Consider the following 19144-nt stretch of genomic DNA (forward strand, 5'->3'; position numbering starts at 1 on the left):
TTTCAGAGGCCATAAGGAGTACATATGCTAACAATGGTAGATTGTGGATGGTAAGAGCATTAGCATTAGTCGGCCTGGAACCAGGGAGGATGAAGGAGGAAATGAAAGAACCATGAAGGAAAATAGAGCTACTGCTGGTAGTATTTTCCAATCATCTTTAGAACTGACTCTGCTTGAACACACATGCAAGCAAGTGCACATGCACATGCATGTATGTACACACACATACAGAGTATAGGTTCACCTGAGAAATGGGACCTTCTCTGATTGACTTACTTCACTCAGCATAATACTCTCCAGTTCTATCCATGTTGAAGCAAATGGTGGGTATTTGTCGTTTCTAATAGCTGAGTAATATTCCATTGTATACATAAACCACATCTTCTTTATCCATTCATCTTCCTATGGACACCAGGGCTCCTTCCATAGTTTGGCTATTGTGGACACTGCTGCTATGAACATTGGGGTGCAGGTGTCCTGCCGTTTCACTGCATCTGTATCTTTGGGGTAGGGGATGGGGTGACTGGGTGACAGGCACTGAGGGGGGCACTTGACAGGATGAGCAATGGGTGTTATGCTATATGTTGGCAAATCAAACTCCAATAAAAACATATACAAAAAAAAAAAGAAAGAAATGGGATCTAAGTTGGGGTGGAGGTAATAGGGTAAATGATGATATGGTTGGAGTGCTGTGTTGAATGTGAGGGTATGAAAAGAGTTGGGGTTGGCTAATGGAAATGGGTTGATCCATGGTTCAGGAGAAGATGAATGCAAGCTACCATATAGGAGAGTCTAGTGCTCTACCAGGAGGGCACTGGGCCACCTGGGGATAGAAATGCATCTGAAAGGAATGGTCATCAAGTAATCTGGGAGAACTTTACAGTGCTTATTTGGTTCTGCGTCTTTTCATTTTTTGTTTTTCCACTCAGGCCATCTGTCTGTTCTCAGTTGCTGTTGAAAGGTATAAATCTATTCAGTCTTCTAGATTAACTGTTCCCACAGTTTTACTCAGATAGTACTAAGTTCCTTCAGAAAGAGGAAAGAGTGTGCTGGTCATGCCCAGGTTATCTCTCTCACCCTGAGGTGCCAGCTAACATCTTCATGAGCTCTGTGACATGAAGGTGAAGCACTGAGCCCAAGTTTCCTAGGGAAAGCTGAGGATCCAAATGTTCCAGCAGGCATTCTACCAACATGCACAGTGCACTCATGGGCAGAACTGCTCTGACACTCCAGAGCTGTCTGCAGTTACATATAAAAGGTGATGAACTCACTGTGACCCCAGAGAACAATTTGGTAACAGAGATTAAAAGCAGAGGAGCTGTTTTGAGGCATACCAGGTTGAAGAGGGAGCTGTTCCCCTCCCCTACCTTATATCATTATATTGTGTCCTTTTCCAAGCACCCTGTGCTTCTTCTGAACTCCATATACTGTGGCCTTTGAAATCCATAACATGAAAGAGTAAGGAACAGATGGCAACAAATAGGAAATCAAACTTTTGAAGACACATGATAAATGGGTTCCTGACCCAGCAATAGAACCCCAGGGTTTCATTGTATTCTGGAAAGAGGTGAATGCTAAACACTTTCAAACTGGAAATTTCTCACTTGTGTAGTTCTTGATTGAAGTTTTCATTCTATAGCAGAGGAGAAAATGATCAATTTCTTAGGAATCAGACTAAGCATCAAACCATCAGGATTTATCACAAAAATCAGAGGAATTTGTTATGCAAAGAAGTTAGTAGACCCAAAATAAGTGATTATAAAACTGGAGGTACCATTTCCAACAGAAATGGAAAAAACACAGTGCACCTTTTTTGAATGTGGTTAATGCATTTTACCTTGGATGCATATAATGAATACACAGAGACTGCATTGCAAGGGGCATGGGACATTGTTGTAAGCTGCTCTTGGAACTTACTCTGAAAATACTGCTTTCCTAGATTGCTAAATTGGACATGTTTCAAAATGGCAAATTGTAGCACTTTACTAATGATATTATTTTCACTTACAAAATAAGTAGTATTTCTGATTCTGGCATTGAGTTGAATCCAAAGAGGAATTTCACAATTTTTGACATTTAGGCTTGTACGATTTGTGGGTTTTTTTAAAATATTTTATTTATTTATTCATAGGCAGAGGGAGAAGCAGGTTCCCTATGGGGAGCCCGATGTGGTACTCAATCCCAGGACGCTGGGATCACAACCCGAACCAAATGCAAACACTCAACCACTGAGCCACCCAGGTGCCCTGAGTTGTAGGTTTTAACCAACAGCAAGTATTAACTGAGTCAATAATACTCATCATCACTGTTTGAGCATCTATGAAATTGCCTCTTGTCATTTTCCATGGTTTATCTAAGCTAGTCTTCTTGGCAGGCCTCAAAGTTTTTAAAAAGAGATTGAAGTTCATACTGAATCAGTTAAGGAGTGTCCCACTATTTAATGAACCACAGAAACGAGACACACCCAGGTAGGTGTGACACACACAAGCCAAACTGATGAAAGAAACAAAGGCAAAGGAAAATTATTAAATTTCCTTACTACTTGCAGCCCATTGACAGGTCCTTGAAACAGGCAGAATGACATTTCCCTAGAGTGACATTCCCTAGGAATCAACTGCCTGGATGTTGACACTTTATGAAGGACAAAAGGCAATCTTAGCCCAACCCCTAGGATCCTGTAAGTCTACTTTAACATATAAAAATTCCTTTGGAAACTTCCTTTATCTCTACCCCCGCCCCATGAAGATATGTGTTGGAAATCATCCCCCAGGTATATGACCCATTGATATACATCTGAAGGGTCTCATTGGTAAGGGACAGGTGGGTCTAGGTAGGGAGAGATAGGTAGGAGGCTACACCATCAGGCTAACAAAAATGCTAAAACCAGAGATAAGGGAACAAACCAGACCATTCTGCCCTGGGCATCAGAGGTAGGGCCTTTATATGACAATTACTTGTGACTGACAAAGAATAACCAGAACCCAAAGAAGAAGTAAGCCATTAAAGATGTTATCACCAGTTGTTCCTCTAACCAAGGCATTCCAAGAATGATAAGGCTGCAAGCTCTCTGGTCACTTCTAATTAAAAGATTTTCAGTGGAGGCCCACATTGGCATCCCTGTCAGGATCCCTCTCACTCCTGAGAGCTTTTTCTGTATCCTTGCTCAATAAAACTCTATTGCTTTACTCATTCTCCTTTGTCCGTGAGATTCATTCTTCAACTCTGTGAGACAAGAATCTTGCTCTCCCACTTCAAAACCAAGTCTTCCATACAATATTCCATTAATGCAACAAGTCATAACTTGAACATTGTACTGATGCTTTTTGTTTCTTTATTTAAAATCAGGTATTGAATTCAGCATCTCAATCCCAGAATTTTCCAAGCTCACCTTCCAACGGGAAAGCACACAATGTAATTTGACATAACAGGACTGGATATTCCCAACTCTCTGTCATGCAAGTTCTCAGACTTGTACTCTCTAGGCGCTACTTCTGGGAAGCCTTTCTGGCTTTCCAAGGCAGAGACAAGGACTAGTGCTAAAACAATTAAACAAAGAGGCCATTAGACCAGTGGCTCTAATGCCTTGGTAGCCTTTGATTTTTTTTTAAAGATTTTATTTATTTATTCATGAGAGACACAGAGAGGCAGAGACTCAGGCCGAGGGAGAGGCAGGCTTCTTACAGGGAGCCTGATGAGGGACTCAATCTCAGGACCCAGGGATCCCAGGATCACAACCTGGGCCAAAGGCAGATGTTCAACCTCTGAGCCACCCAGGCATCCCACCTTGGTAGCCTTTGTAAGCAAACCAAAACCTAAGCCAGAGTCAATTCCTATAAATGCATTGGTCTTCCAGAAAATGAGATTTAAGAACAAATAAACATAAACAGTCAACTAGGCTTTCCCAAATAAGGAAACTGTACACTACGACTAATTAAATAATTTCCTAGCTTTGCTTCCATGTCTGTTCCTTCACAGGTTTACCCCTAGTTCCTGTCAATGGGGCACCCCTGACCACTTCTGGGTTGGTACTGCCTGACTTGATCTGATGTTTGTGCAAATAAAGTAAAAAATTTTAACATGTCTCTGTTTAACTTTTAACACTAGAAATAAACTACGAATGTTTAAAGTAACAATAAAACCATTCTTAGTATAAAGGTCACTTGCTCTTTTAGCCATACTTCTGATACTTTATGACTGCTCTACTCATCATGTTCTGTTATGATGATTTCCTAACACAGTCGTCTCCTCGAAAGCAGAAACCTAAGTGTAAGGTCTTTGGCATAACTAGTATGACCTGGGACAACACCAGGCTATTCAGTAAACACTAATTCTCAAATAAGCAGTTAAAGAATAAATATTAGTACCTTTCTTAAAATCACAGAAGCTTTTTGGTGCTGATAAGTGCTAGAGCCCCTGTTGCACTCATTCTATAGCTGTGTTTCTTGGGATTGAACTGTTAAAACATAAATATAAAAGGGCTGGTTGGTCAAGTTTGCTTGGGGAATGGTGACCACTAGCTTCTTCTTCAAAGAAATCATTATTATATGCATTGCTACTATATGTATGTGTATCACATTAGCATACCAAAGAGTGTGTTGATCTCTTAAAAAAGGCGGGGTGGGGGGACAGATTTTCACTGTCATATACCTGGAACTAATGCAACATTGTATATCAATGTACTTTAATAAAAAAAAATGTTTTAAGAACAGGTTTAGTTTTTTCTTAGGACACAACTTTAAGCTACAGAATGGGTTTTTTGCTTGTTCATTATTATTTTTTCAGCACTTCTTTTTACACAGGCCAAAATAAGTTTCCATAATACCATCTTTGTGCTCCAAGCCTTCCTTTTTTTTTTTCTTTTCTTTCTGTTTTAAAGCCCCAAGGCTTTTTACTGCAAGGTTGCTAAGAGCTACTCTCTAAGTCTTTTTTGGTTTGCCCCAGACCCTCTGCTCCAGGCCATTCTGATGTGTGGCTCTACAGATGTGCTTAAAAGAAAGGGACAATGGCTCTTTTCTTTCATTGTAACCAGCAGTTAGAGGTGAACTAGAAATGTTTAAACAACTGAACTATTCTTAGCACAAAGGTCAGGATGAATTGTGAGGGAAAGAGAATAAAAGCATCGCTTCTTTAGAACAATCCTAAGGGATGTCTGAACCACCAAGGGCTCATTTGCCATGCTTTCTGGCATTTACTTTGTTTTATCTTCTCCATTGGGAACTTGTCTGTAATGTCTACATGAGAGGTGTATGCCTAGGCTATGTCTAATTACATGCTGATTTTAATTTAAAACATTATTGGGTAGTGGAATAAGAGTGTCTGCATGGTTTCTGGATTCCCCCAAATTCCCAATGCAAGACAAACAGATCAACAGGGATAGCATGTGGAAAACTCATGGATAGTATCTTTGAAACAAGTAAACATCAGGGAATAGCCTGAGCCCTAAAATACTGGTAGTGACCACAGTGGTAGGTGGAGTTAGCATGGGGGTATTGGGGTCATGGTATGATCCAAGGAGAGTACCTGAGGTCCTATAGGCTGCCCACCAGCTCCCTCACTCCAAAAGGAGGACTTAGCCTCTGACTTAAACCAGGTCAATGGGTCAGCAAATGATGTTACAACCAGACTGATACAAGCCCCAAACTGTAGGTAAGTGCAGAAAGTGTACCTGGCGGAGAGGCTGATGAACCACACAGCATCAGGGAGCTCTGTGATGGTCACAAACACTGGATGATGGCAAAGGCAGGGTGTGTCTTGAGTAAGGCAGAAGCTCTGGGCCAGGAAGGACAAAGTTCCCCTGGGGTGAGAGAGGTGCAGAAGAAGTGGATCCTAGAGAAATGGACAAACAGCAAAATCCACCATCCCCAGGGAAAGGCCCGATGGAAGACTGGCAAATGTGGGGCTACCCCTCAGTCCTGACTGCTTTCTTTAAACATTATGTACTTCTTAGCTCTGAACCACAGAAGGTTCTAGAAACTGTAACAACCTAATAATAGCAAAGCCCACCCATAGGGGCCTGATGATGTTTTCTAAATGCCATTCTCCACTGAAGGGGGGCAGAGCTCTGGAGAGGGATAACTGATTTTGGGGATTGAGAAAGAAATGTAAAAGGAGATTCTGGAACATCCTGAGGAGAGTCATGTCAAAAGCCACAGAAGCCAACTTGTGGGGGCTTCCATTCACCAAAGATAGGAATATATGAGAACCAAAAGGTAACCACTGTAACCGATTGAAATACACTGAATATAAAAGAATGTGTGAATTTAAAATGATAACAAAGTGTAAGGGTGAGGAGGGAAGGGAGGGGGGCCTAAGCAAAGAAGGAGAGAGAGAGAAGGAAGAAGGAAAGAGGAGAGAGAGAGAGAGAAGGAAAGGGGAAAAATAGAGGGGGCAGGGAGAGTGGGGGAAGGAGAGATGAAGAACAGTCACTGGGTGACACTGGAGAAAACTGGAGCACCACCCACTCTGCAAACTGGCAACTGAAGGGAAAGATCTCTGCATTTATCCTCCAATTCCTATACAGTAGTCTTTCCGGATAACCAAATGGCTCTAATTGATGAAGGAATGCAGTTTTACATGGAGAAATTCTAGCTATTAAAAGTGGAAGAGACACCTGATGTGATGCAGTATTTGCAATGCAGAGAAGGGGGATAATAGAACAAGTTAAATGGCCTGGTGAGAAAGAAAACAGCCATATTTCTTCAGCAAATCAGTGTGAGATAGAGAAACTAAAGGGCTTCATAAAAATCTGCTTTTTCTCCTTTTACTGCTTCTATCCTTGCTAGGACTGGCACCTCCATCCCACTTGACACATGCCTTGTAATGCAAATAGCATATGTCCTCCTTGTAAGGGACAAGGAGCTAATGATTTCTCTAGAAGAGATAACATCTAAGGAAGGACCAGGTGAGAATGACCAGATGAAGCGATCATATGTGTATTCCACACCACTAGAGATAGACATCTCAACGCCAAGACCCCTGGCTCCAAGGAATAACACCTGGGCCCTCATCTTTGTTCTAATCTGTTCCTGGATGTCTAAGAGGACATGGACATTGGACCACTGTCCTCAGTAAAAACCCCCAGACTCCAAAGACTCCTTCCTTTCCTTGATGGGTCCCCCAGACACTCTGTATCTGCACTCTCTATAGATCTTCGATAAACTCTGCTTTCACCTCCTGCTGGCTCGTGTTTGACTTCCATCCTTTGTGCAGCAAGAGACCTTGTTGGCTGGTCTTGTGGGGTCCCCTCTGGGTCCTCTCACCTGGCCTGCTGGCATCAAATGCTATGGAAAACAAGCATATGGACATTCTGCTAAAGAACAAAGGACATTCAACTGACATATCGATATTTCCAAGTGTGGACATTGGACAGTCTGATACTGTTTTAAATAAGGCAGCCCCACGAATACATCTGAATGTGGACTGGACATCACATATAGGGTATCACAGAATTACTGAGAATTTTGTTAGTAGCATTGTTGTTAGGTATTAAAAGTCCATATTTTTTAGCAATGAGTTCTCAAGTACATATGGACAAATGATAAGAGGCCCGGATTTGAAATTAAAATATTTCATTGTAAAAATACCAAAAAGTGTGGGACAATATTCATAATTATTCAATCAAGTGATGGGCATACAGGGTTTCATTATACTATTTTCTGATTTTGCATGCATTTAAATATTTCAAAATAAAATTTTCTTACAAATACTATTGTGAGAGAAAAGACCCTCAGATATACATTTTTATAACTAGCTACAAGTAAAAGACAAGGTCTTACAGTCTTTGGAGCAAGGAATTCTATTCAGAATTTCCACACTAACTTTCCACCCCTCCCCATGCCCCCCCTCCACCGTTCCCCTTTCTCATAAAACCATACCAACCATATCCAGATGGCTTGGAATCACTAGCCAAAGGAGCAGACATAACGGGCATTTGCATTTGGGTTATCTTCTGAGCACTGCTAGCATGCCTACAATTCCTTCCTGAACTGCTAATAGGACCCTAACTGCATACAACATTTCCCTACATCAATAAAGAGAATCACATCCAGAACATTTTGCAATGAAGTAGGTAGTTAAAATGCAACAAGAAGAAAGCCCTGACATATCAATTTTAGAGCTAGCAAATGATTATAGACTTTTAGAATGACGCATTATATGCCTCTGTCACAAGAGATGAGTCTAACTGATGGGGTGTTGCTCTCCTACTACGGGAGTAAGGCTGGCAAACAGAAAGAGCATTTCTCTAGGTGCGTTCACACATGGATAGGTGAAATTCAGGCCACCGAGATGATGAAGGGGAACAAACTGTTGCTGGCAATCTGACAGCCCTTATCTGACAGACTGGCTGGATGCCTTGCCCAGTATTCTCAGACTCACCAGTTAATCATGAGACCACAGTATGCACTAGAAGAATGAGACTATGATCTTTGGGTACAGAGACCTGAACTATGAGGCTCTCTGTGGACTAAAGATCTTTCTCTAGTCCACAGACCTGTAGAAATCCCTGGATTCCTGGAAGGTTAGTAAGGTTCCTGCCCAGGAATGACTAGGATTAAAATGAGTGATGGAGTGGTGGTCATACTTTACTTGATTAAAAAGGAGTCAGTGAACATTTCTGGCTCTCAGAGTTTTGGAGATGCAGGTACACACTTGCTGTATGCATTAACTAAATGAGGTGGCACTGCAGAAGTCCCTGTCCAGATCTTCCTGTCCTATTGAAACTTGGAGCTAGGGGCAGCCCGGGCAGCTCAGCAGTTTACCACTGCCTTCAGCGGGCCTGGTCCTGGAGTCCAGGGATCGAGTTCCGCATGGGGCTCCCTGCATGGAGCCTGCTTCTCCCTCTGCCTGTGTCTCTGCCTCTCTCTTTGTGTCTCTCATGAATAAATAAATAAAATCTTAAAAAAAAAAAAAAAGAAAGAAACTTGGAGCTAGAGAAAGACAGAGCAGATCCCATGGAAGTAGAATAAAAGTGTCAGAGAGGAGTTCAATATACAAAAGTGCAGGATAGTGACTTGTCTAAGTCATACATGGCATGGCTCTCTGAGCTAACAGGTTACAAAGGTGGAAAGGGGAGTGAAGGTCAGTGTGGAACCCAGCTCTGACAATCCCCAGAGAAACTTTACAGCCAGGAAAGCCATCATCCTGAGAACTAAAGATGTTCCAGGATTTCATGGGGGCAACTCCATGTACTAAAGGAAGCTTCACTTCTCAGTACCAACAGTAGACAGAAACAGAGAAGAAATGTTGTGCCAGGTGGCAAGATACCCTCTCCTTCTCTTCCTCTCTCTCTTTTCTCTCTTCATTTCTCTTATTTATATACTACACAGACACAGACACAGACACAACAGACACACACACACAATTTGGGGAGAAAAACAATGGCATGGCAGGTACTTTTAGGCACTTGTATTAGGAATAATGACTCAATAGGAATATTTACATGCAACACTATTCCTTTATTTCTAGCTATTACATTGGGCCAAGTGAAAAAAAAAAACAATTTTTATTTAATATTAAAAGACATCAAAAGTGAAGGAGTTTCATGATTTAAGATTGATGCAGAATCTCAACGTTATAATTTATTTCTTAATTTGGGAGCACAGATTCTAAAATACTGGTGTTTTATTTGCCTTACCAAAGTATGGACTATAATTTTAGGAGAAATGTTTGATGATCTGGCTCTAAGATCAAACCCACCCAAACTACTGATGAGCAGTATAATCCATGCTTCTATGCTCTGAGACTCTAGGTCTCTCTTTCTGTCCCTTCCTTGTCACCCCAGCACCAGATCATGCCCAGCTCTTTCTTTTCTGTCACCCACCCTGATGAAGTCTGAGTCAGCTACAGAGCAAGAGCTAAAAGCCCAATCTGGAAGGGACAGACTTGAAAGTAGTAATTACATATTTTCAATTTGAAAACTGCTTGAGTTGAGAGTTTCAAAATCTATTTGGGGAATGCATAAATAATATACTGATAATTGGCACATTTTTTTTTTACATCAGCCTTCCCATTTTAAACACTCATTTAAAACAATTGGTGCAAAAAAAAAGCTAACAAAATAAAAATGAAATCTTATTTTTTGCATACTTCTTATTTGTCACACTCTTTACATGATTCCACTGTCATGATTTCAAAATAATCAACAGTGCTAATACTGCCATTGAAAAAATGGATATATTAGGTAATTAATTCTAGTTTTTGGTCCATTTACATTTGACATGATTATAGATATGTTTCTGTTTGTCTTCCATCTTGTTATTTGTTCTCTGTTTTATCTGTCCTGTGTTACTTCTATTTCTTTTATGTCTTCTTTTGGATCAACTTAGTATTTTTTCGTATTTCACTGTATCTCCTTTATTTGTTTTTAAGCTGTACTTCTTGGTGTTTTTTAAATTGGTGACTCTATGGTTTACAATATGCATCTTTTAACTTATCAATGTCTACTATAAACTAGTATTATACTATTTACGTATCATATTATATTAGAAACTTACAAGAGTATATGCTTCCAAATACTCTCTCTTGTCCTTTTTACTATAATTGTCCCATATTATTTCTATATATATTATAAATTTAATTCTCATTGTTATTCCTTGTTCTTTAAATGACCAGTTATCCTTTATAGAAATTAAGAAATAAGAAGTCTTTTAAATTTCCCTACATATTTAAATTTATCTGAGCTCTTCAATCCTTCAGTGGACAATTTCCATTTGGTATAATTTTCCTTCAGCATGAAAAAATTCCTTTCAAGTTTCTTGTAGTTCATCCCTGCTGGTGCTGAATTCTCTCACTCATTAATCCAACAATATCTTACTCATATCTTCATTTTTGAAAGATATTTTCCTTAGATAGAGAATTTTTTAATACCTCATACTCCCCACTCAACCCTGCCAAGAAGAAAGTTCATGTGAAGACAAAGTGAGAAGATGCTATCTGCAAGCTAGGAACATCAGAAAGCAACCCTGACTGCATCTGGATATGAAACTTCTGACCTCCAACACTGTAAGAAAATATATTTCTGTTGTTGAAACTACCCAGTCTGTAGCATTTTGTGATAGCAGCCTTAAGAGGCTGGTACAATAATGTTCATAGTTGATTAATTTGTAATAGTCCAAAACTGGTGGCAACTAAAATTTTTCTCAGCAAGTATACAGTTAAGAAAGCTCTAGCACACCCACACTAGAGAATATCATTCAGTAGTAAAAAGGAATAAACTAGTTACTCGTTCTACAACTTGGATGATACTTAAGGACATTGTACTAAGTGAAAAAAAAAAAAAAAAAGCCAATTTGCCAGTCTCAAAAGGTCATATATTGTGTGATTGCACTTGTATAACATGCCCCCAAGGAAGAAATGTATAGAAATGGAAAACAGAATAGCAATTGCTGGGGGTTAGAAATGCAGGGTGTGATCATGAAAAGGCAACAGGAGAGAGATCTTAGTGGTGCGGGAACCGTTTTGTATCTTAATTGAGGCTGTGGGTACAGAAATCTACACATGTGATAAAATGGCATTGAACTATGTCTATCTACACACTATAGCAATTTCAGTCTCCTGGTTTTGACACTGTAGTCATACAAGATGCAGCCTTTGGGGGAAAGTGGGTTAGGGATACACAGGACTTCTCTACATTACTGTTGCATTTTCCTATAATTATTTAAAATAAATGTATTTTTACTTTAAATAATTATTTATTTGAATATATTTATAGTTATTCCAAATGAAAAGTTAAAAAAAATTATGAAAAACACACAAAAATGTTGCTGCCCTGATGACTTCAAAATTACCTACTGTAGCTTTAAAATTCATGAAAACTCTGCAGTATATTGTATGACACATTGTGTTTGTTTTAATATAAATTAATGTTTTAGGTAACTTACATTAGAAGTAAATGAAAGCCCTAGGCCAACCCTGAGGTTTTCTGCTCTTCCAGCCACACTTCAGTATCCCCCAGTTTGAGGAAATTTAGACTCTGCCACCATTGGGTTGAAGCTGGTCTCTGCCACCTCTCAGTCTTGTGCTCCCCAAATAATAATCTTTCTTTTTTTCAAAGTATTGTATTTATTTATTCATGAGAGACACAGAGAGAGAGGCAGAGACACAGGCAGAGGGAGAAACAGGATCCCTGCAGGGAGCCTGATGCAGGATTCCATTACAGAACCCTGAGATCATGTCCTGTGCCAACCAGTCAAGGTCAAACACCCAGGCACCCAATAATAATCTTTCTTAACATAATTTTCTCACCTGAAAAATATGGGCAAAAATTGTTTGAAGAGTCATTGTCATACTTGGAGATGATGAATACAGCACCTATGATAATTTCTGACATCAGTAGAGCTCACATGTTGTAACTATGTACTCATAAAGTAGAGCCACCATAGGTATGCATGTGTAATATATTTTTTAATCTTTATCTTTTTAATCATACACAAACTCATATAAAGTCACCTATTTAGCAAAAACAATGTTTTTAGGGTAAAACATCCTTTTCAAAAATGAAAATTACTAATCAGGGATGCCTGGGTGGCCCAGTGGTTAAGCGCCTGCCTTTGGCCTGTGATCCTGAAGTCCCGGGATGGAGTCCCACATTGGGCTCCCTGCATGGAGCCTGCTTCTCTCTCTGCCTGTGTCTCTGTGTGTCTCTCATGAATAAGTAAATAAAATCTTTTTTTTAAAAAAAGATAATTACTAATCAGAAAGGGGGAAAAACAAGGATCACAGGGAAGAGTAACAAAAGATTATAAATTCACTTCTTTTAAGAGACATGAAAATCCTCTCTAACAGATAAAAGATTTAAAATAATATTCAAATCTATATATTAAGAATTAAAAGCAAGAGGAGGGGAGGTAAAAAAAAAAAAACAAAAAAAAAAAAACAAGTAGAGAAGGAAGAGCTAAAGATGTCCTTAGAGATGAAAAGAGTTTCCAAGAGAAAATTAAGAACAAGAGTGGAAATATCTATTGAAGAAAGAGAGAGAATGGAAGAGATAAGGTGTAAGTGCACAGTAGAATAATAGGAATAAAGGAGAATTATTAAACCTTGAGAAAATCCAAAAAACTTGAACAAATGTCATTGTCACATGGTGTCTCCTTCAGAACAATGGTCCTAGAAGCTTTCAACTTGCCTTTTTGCTCTCTAAAATTCTCTGTAGGCTCTTTGACCATTTTTCCTGACTCTTCACCTATTTTCTGAAAGATAACAGAGGATCCACTCAGTAGGAGAGTGATCACAAGGAAAAAAAAAATGTTCTCTAGTCTCCAATATCATACACACAGAGTGAAATAAAATCAAAACCCAGAATATTGTTATTCTTGATTAAATTCCCGCTGTGGAAATAGCTGAAAGAATTACAGCCTCTAACCAGTCACTGAATTTTCACTTTCCTGAGTTAAATGCTATTTCAACTACTATTTATACCTTTTCTATCAAAAGGAATAATTTTGTAATTGAAAAGGGTAGAATGATAAGAAGAATGATGATGATGACAACAATGATGATGAATGACAAATATTATTTATTGTGTGTTTACTGCACACCAACTCTAGCAGGGACATTTTGCATCGTGTCTGGTTTAATTATTATTTATTGTAATGTATTACAAGTGTTTATCACATTCTGGGCACTGTTGTCAGGACTCTCAGTCACATTTTACTATCCTACTAATATTTTATAATAGATATTTCCATTCTGTTAATAAGGAAAATACATTTCAAGGAGTTGTCTGGCCTGAGAGTCTAACCCAGCTTCTGTTGCTTCCCTTTTAAGTTTTCCCAGCCTTCTGAATGGAAGCAATAAACATGCTTGATGAGTAGAATGAATCAAGTCATAAACTTCAGTCTGACACCAAAGGAATGTGAACTGGGTGACAGAATGAAGATTTCCCTGTAGATTTAACACACTTTGGCCAAGAAGAGGCAAAAATATAACACTTGATTCTATAGGAAATGGAGAATCTCTGAAAGCTTTTGAAAAGGAAAATACCAGAATAAAATCTGTGCTTCAGCAAACTGGATCTGCTGCAACGGATGGGAAGAGAAGCTAGTGGCAGGATCTGGAGACATCGGGAATGCCCCAGGTAAGAGGATATAAGAACCTGAATTGACCTCGGAATTTAAAAGTAAGACACAGCTGCCAGGTAGGTAGGATAACCAAGTCTTAGAATTTGGTTGGATATAAAAATAGGAGTTAAAGATAGAAATAAATGTTAATCCTAAGTGAAGCCCAGAAAAACAATGGGAGGCAGGAGAATTTTAGAACAGGAGATGGTGTTCTCTAGTGAGCTTTAGAAATAATGAGAGATCCAGGGGGCGCTAATAGCAGGCAAATGTAAAGCTAAAATGGACTTCTAGGAGGCCTTAGCTGTGGAAGGTGACATTTATTATTACAATTAGGTTTAAAGTTTCAGGTTCAAAAAAATTACATCCATATAGTTGTTAACTAGAAAATTCCTGTAAGTGCAGAGAAAGTAGTGGTTATGGAATAGTAGAAACTGGCATATGCTGTTATGATTTTCCTAACAGGGAAATGGTAGGTTTGGGACAAACTGATAAATCTAACAATCTCTCCTCAAAGGTGAGAATAAATAGTTATTGGGTAGATGTTAAGCCTTTAGAAAGGATACTCTAATTACTAGGAGTAAGATGGAATCAGTGAGAGAAAGGATATGGCAAACAATGCCACATCTGTTCAAGAGAGAGCTACCAGAATTGCTGGTCAGAGAAATGCCAAAGAGAGCCCATATGCCTTAATTTTGAACACTGAATCCTGTGGTCAGTGCAGAAATGTGGCGGCTATATGCTGAGCAGTACAGAGGTTTAAAAAGGATTGAAGTCATGTTCACAGAATAGAAGTTAATATCAGCTGAGAACACACTTCCCAGCATTATAATGGTGAAGACATAGGAAACATCATAACACTATGAACTATTGGGTTGAGCATTCTATGGAGTGAGGGGAATATCTTAGGTGGCGTTAATGCCCAAAATATTCTCCCCAGGTTATTGTGATAAACTAAGAGGAAACTTTAAAAGGATAAAAAGTAAAAATTAAGTACATAAGAAATGAATAAGAAGAGATCAATCATGTAGAAGGAAATCATTTGAGAAAAGGCCTCAGAATTTGGGCTGCAAACAAACTTTAAGCCATCAAAAAAATAATAAATAAAAAAACTAAAATAAAAAAATTGCTACTATTGCCTTATGCTGCATAAATAGAAGTCTTTTATTCCTATTAAGGGCAGCAAAGGTGGTCCAGCATTGGGCACTGAATTGACTATATCATTTCATGGTTGGAAAACTTATTATTTTTTTTATTTATTTATGATAGGCACACAGTGAGAGAGAGAGAGAGACAGAGACACAGGCAGAGGGAGAAGCAGGCTCCATGCACCGGGAGCCCGACGTGGGATTCGATCCCGAGTCTCCAGGATTGCGCCCTGGGCCAAAGGCAGGCGCTAAACCACTGTGCCACCCAGGGATCCTGGAAAACTTATTTTTAAATATTCATCACTGAGCAGGAAGATTTCCAGTGGAAATTGTTAGTAAGGTTGAATATTCTGAGGAATGAGATGGATAAAAACACTTATGTCCAACAAGAGTAATAGAGGGAATCTCATTGGGAGAAGACAACAAATGATTTTTAATCTTGAAAATGAAAGATTTATTGGTAATGGGATTACATGTTCAAATATTTGGAGGACCTTAATATGCAAAGGTTAATTCTAGGAAGTAGAATTAGGAGCATGGTTTGACAGATGTTAATGGCTAACTAAGAATATGCTTATGTGGGAGATATTGAGCAAGATATTTGATTCAAATATTTCTTTTGGCAGAAATACACCCAGCCTTGGACATGCTTGGCAAATGCCAAGGCCAAAAAAACAAGCATTTATTCCACAAGTATTTTTTAATCTTTATGTGACCCCCACACTGGGTTTGGGGGTACAGATGCACTGGTAAACAAGAGAGATCGCATGGACCCATTGGTATGGGGCTAGTCATAGTGGGACCTAGACAGGACTTTTCATCGGGGTGACCTCTGAGAAGAAAGTGCTAGCTAAGAATCTGAACTGCTGAGATAAGACTTAGCTTGTAGCCAAGGAAGAGAAAAGGTGAGGTGGAAGTGGAAGCAGTGAGTGTGGGTGCTTGGTTAACCAATATCCCACTCAGATAAATTGAAGTATAATAATTTTGCTATTAAGTCATTTTTACAGAGGGTGGCTGGACTTGAACATTTTTTTTTTTCTTAAGCCATTACTGGGAGGATAAATGAATATATGTAAAACACCTAGAAGCATCCCAAGTACATTGAAAGTGCTACAAAAAGGTCAGCTATTATCGTTATTGCCATTGTTGGCCTTTTTCTTAATGGTCTTTGAAAGGGTTGTGTTATGGACTGAATGTCAGTGTTTCCCCAAAATTCGTATGTTGAAGCCCTAAACTCGCAAGGTGGTAGCATTTGCAGGAGAGGCCTCTGGGAGGGAATTAGAGTTAGATGAGGTCATGAAGATAGAGCCCCCATGAGGGAGGAGTATTCTTATAAAAAGAGGAAGAGAGACCAGAATTTCTCTCAATACCATGTATTGACATAACAAGAAGACAGGCATCTACCACCTGGGAGGGGGCCCTTACCTGGCAAATGCATCAGCCAGGACCTTGATAGTAAATTCCCAGCTTCCAGGAACTTGAGAAAATAAATGTCTGTTGTTTAAACCATCCAATCTACTGTACTCTGTCATGACAGCTCAAGATAAGACAGACAGGGAGGGAGAGCTGCTCTCATAAGATACTAAACTATCTCAATGGGGAGGGTGCACATACTATTCTTGGTCATGATCTATAACTCCTCTTATACAGGAATCCTCAAAGGGAAGGGATTTGGCACACAATTTTGTTCACTGCATCCTCCATTCCCAATGGCTTTCCATAGCTATTATCATCTAGAAGCCTTAGATAAGCTATCCCCAGCCCACTTCTCCAGGCCCATCCATCAACATGCTCCTCATCATTCTCCTCCTTAGATTCACCGGCCTTTAGTTCCTTCAATAGGCTGTGCTCCCTCCAGGCTTCATGCCCTGTCATACTATTTTCTCTGCATGACATGCTCTTACCCTCCCTTTCACATCTAGCAGTTGTCCAGTGAAGTCTCCTCTGACTTTCCTAATCAGAGAAATTCTATCCATTATACATTTCATGACACCTGTATATAGTACTTACCAACCTCTGTAAGTATGTTTTCTATGAGTGTGAGATTAATGGCTTTCCCTCCACTCTTTTCTCCTTGTTCCATAAGGATGAGTGTTTCCATGTCTATTTTGCTCACCATATATCCCTACCCCTCAGTGCAAGACTTGGCATATATCTATTATGGCCCAATTTATCTATTCTAATAAACGTTAAGGAACAATAAGGACTTGTTGTTCTACATACACATAAGGACAAACCTGCATGGTTCTCCCCTAAGGCTTAGGCTTAATTCTTCTGCATAATCGTTGAGTACAGGAATCTTGCAGAAAAACAGAAAGAGGAGCTTTTTAACCAAACAGCTACATGTTCTGCCTTTCTCAGGGAGACCTGCTTAATTATTGTATGTTTTCAGACATAAATTGGGTGACCGCCCACTGGGGAGTTGTGATGGTTAATTTTATGCATCAACTAGACTGGGCTAAAATAAATCCAGAGAGCTGGTAAAACACTATTTCCGGGTGTGTCTGTTAGAAGATCTCTGGAATATATTAGCATATGAATTGATGAACTGAGTAAAGATTACTGTCACCAGTGGAGGTAGGCATTATCTAATCCCTCCAAGGGCCCAAATAGAACAAAAGGCAGAGGAAGGAGGAAAAGTAGCTTGAAGTACAATGATGGTGGGAGCATAGTAGCCTTGAGGATGTGCTCCTGCAGTGATTCCTTCAACACTTCACCCCAAACCAACAGGACTAAAGAACAGAGCCTGGGCCTTGTACTATGCAAGAGCTGCGAACACAAAGATGAAGAGAAGCCAGTGCTCCTCATGAGCTCATAGTCCAGAGAACCAGAGAGAGGGAATACATTTTGGAGAAGTATATACTTAGATGAGCTCAGCAAAATTAGTCAAGGTCACACTGGCTGGAGAGTTAAACCTAGGGAGAATAAGTCTATTACTTGAATGTTTGGTAAAAAGTGTCTGGTTTCAGCCTAAAGTCCCCTGAGGTGACACAGGAGAGGAATTCTGGCTGCAAGACTCTATCATCTCTGTGAAGAAATATACTAAGAAAGGAGGGCTATTATCTCCACTGAACAAGATGGTCTGCATACAGTTTGAGACATTTATCCTGCAGGATGATAGACTCCTCCTTTGCTGTCATTTGATTTAAATAAAGTGATATGTAATACTATTTGTGATAATATATTGAGTATCTTAGCCCCCAGGAAACAGCAGGAGCTATTTGCTTTGCCAGTCCAATGCCAGTGCCTCACTAGGTGCTGGAACCTAATGGGTATGACCATACTGACAGGCGTGGTGGCTGCAGTATGTGAAAGCTAAGGGCTGTCATGTCCACCTAGTTTTCTACATGTGGTCCAAGCCAGGAGAACAGGCACAGGCCTCCCTGAAACATCTGTTCTACCCCCAGAGAGTTATCCAAAGAATACTAATGCTGGGAAGGAGGACACAGATATGTCCTTACTTTCCTAAAAATAAAAATTGGGTCTCAAACCCAAAGAAGAAGGTGTTATACATGTGAGGGAACCTTTTAAAAATTTAAAGAGCAAACACAATAATAAAATGAAATCAATGGTGATATTGTGCTTACAGTCAGCTAAGGTACTGTAAGAAAAACTAAAGTGTTAAGAGAAAAGGAAAATATGTGGGTTTTGGGTTTTTTTTTTTTTTGCATTTTTTTTCCTCCTTGGTATACCTGATGATTAGTTGAGAAAGTGCTTTATTTCTTATATAGATATGTGAATGCATTTTCTATCAGACATCCTTCTAAAAGGTGTGTGTGTCTTGTTACTACTCTGTAATGTGAAACTCATTCTGGAAGCTTCCCAATGCCCAAAGCATAATCTGAACCAGTGAGAAAAGCTCTGAAGGCTCTCTATGCCTAGCTTCCTGCCTTCTCCATTGTACACTCCTGCCACCTTATATTTCCCTGCTTTGTAGCTTTG

At 39.5% G+C, this 19144-nt stretch overlaps 1 protein-coding gene and 1 long non-coding RNA gene across 4 annotated transcripts in view; both read right to left on the reverse strand.

Annotated features, from left to right (window-relative positions):
• The window catches only part of GABRG3 (gamma-aminobutyric acid type A receptor subunit gamma3), a 694245-nt gene that overhangs the window by 496453 nt on the left and 178648 nt on the right, over positions 1-19144 (reverse strand). The window contains exon 3 of one of the 3 annotated variants that reach the window (XM_072795397.1): positions 5666-5794. The exons of the other annotated variants lie outside the window; for them this stretch is intronic. The gene's annotated coding sequence lies outside the window, so the exon portion shown is untranslated. The remainder of the gene's footprint in view (positions 1-5665; positions 5795-19144) is intronic. 3 annotated transcript variants of the gene reach the window in all.
• LOC140615555 (uncharacterized) lies at positions 124-5659 on the reverse strand. The gene is made up of 3 exons (XR_012016079.1): positions 5521-5659; positions 4365-4453; positions 124-1633 (listed from the first exon to the last, which is right to left on the reverse strand). It is a non-coding gene; the product is annotated as an uncharacterized lncRNA (long non-coding RNA).

The sequence above is a fragment of the Canis lupus genome, chromosome 2, assembly GCF_048164855.1.
Source record: "Canis lupus baileyi chromosome 2, mCanLup2.hap1, whole genome shotgun sequence".
NCBI lineage: Eukaryota > Metazoa > Chordata > Mammalia > Carnivora > Canidae > Canis > Canis lupus.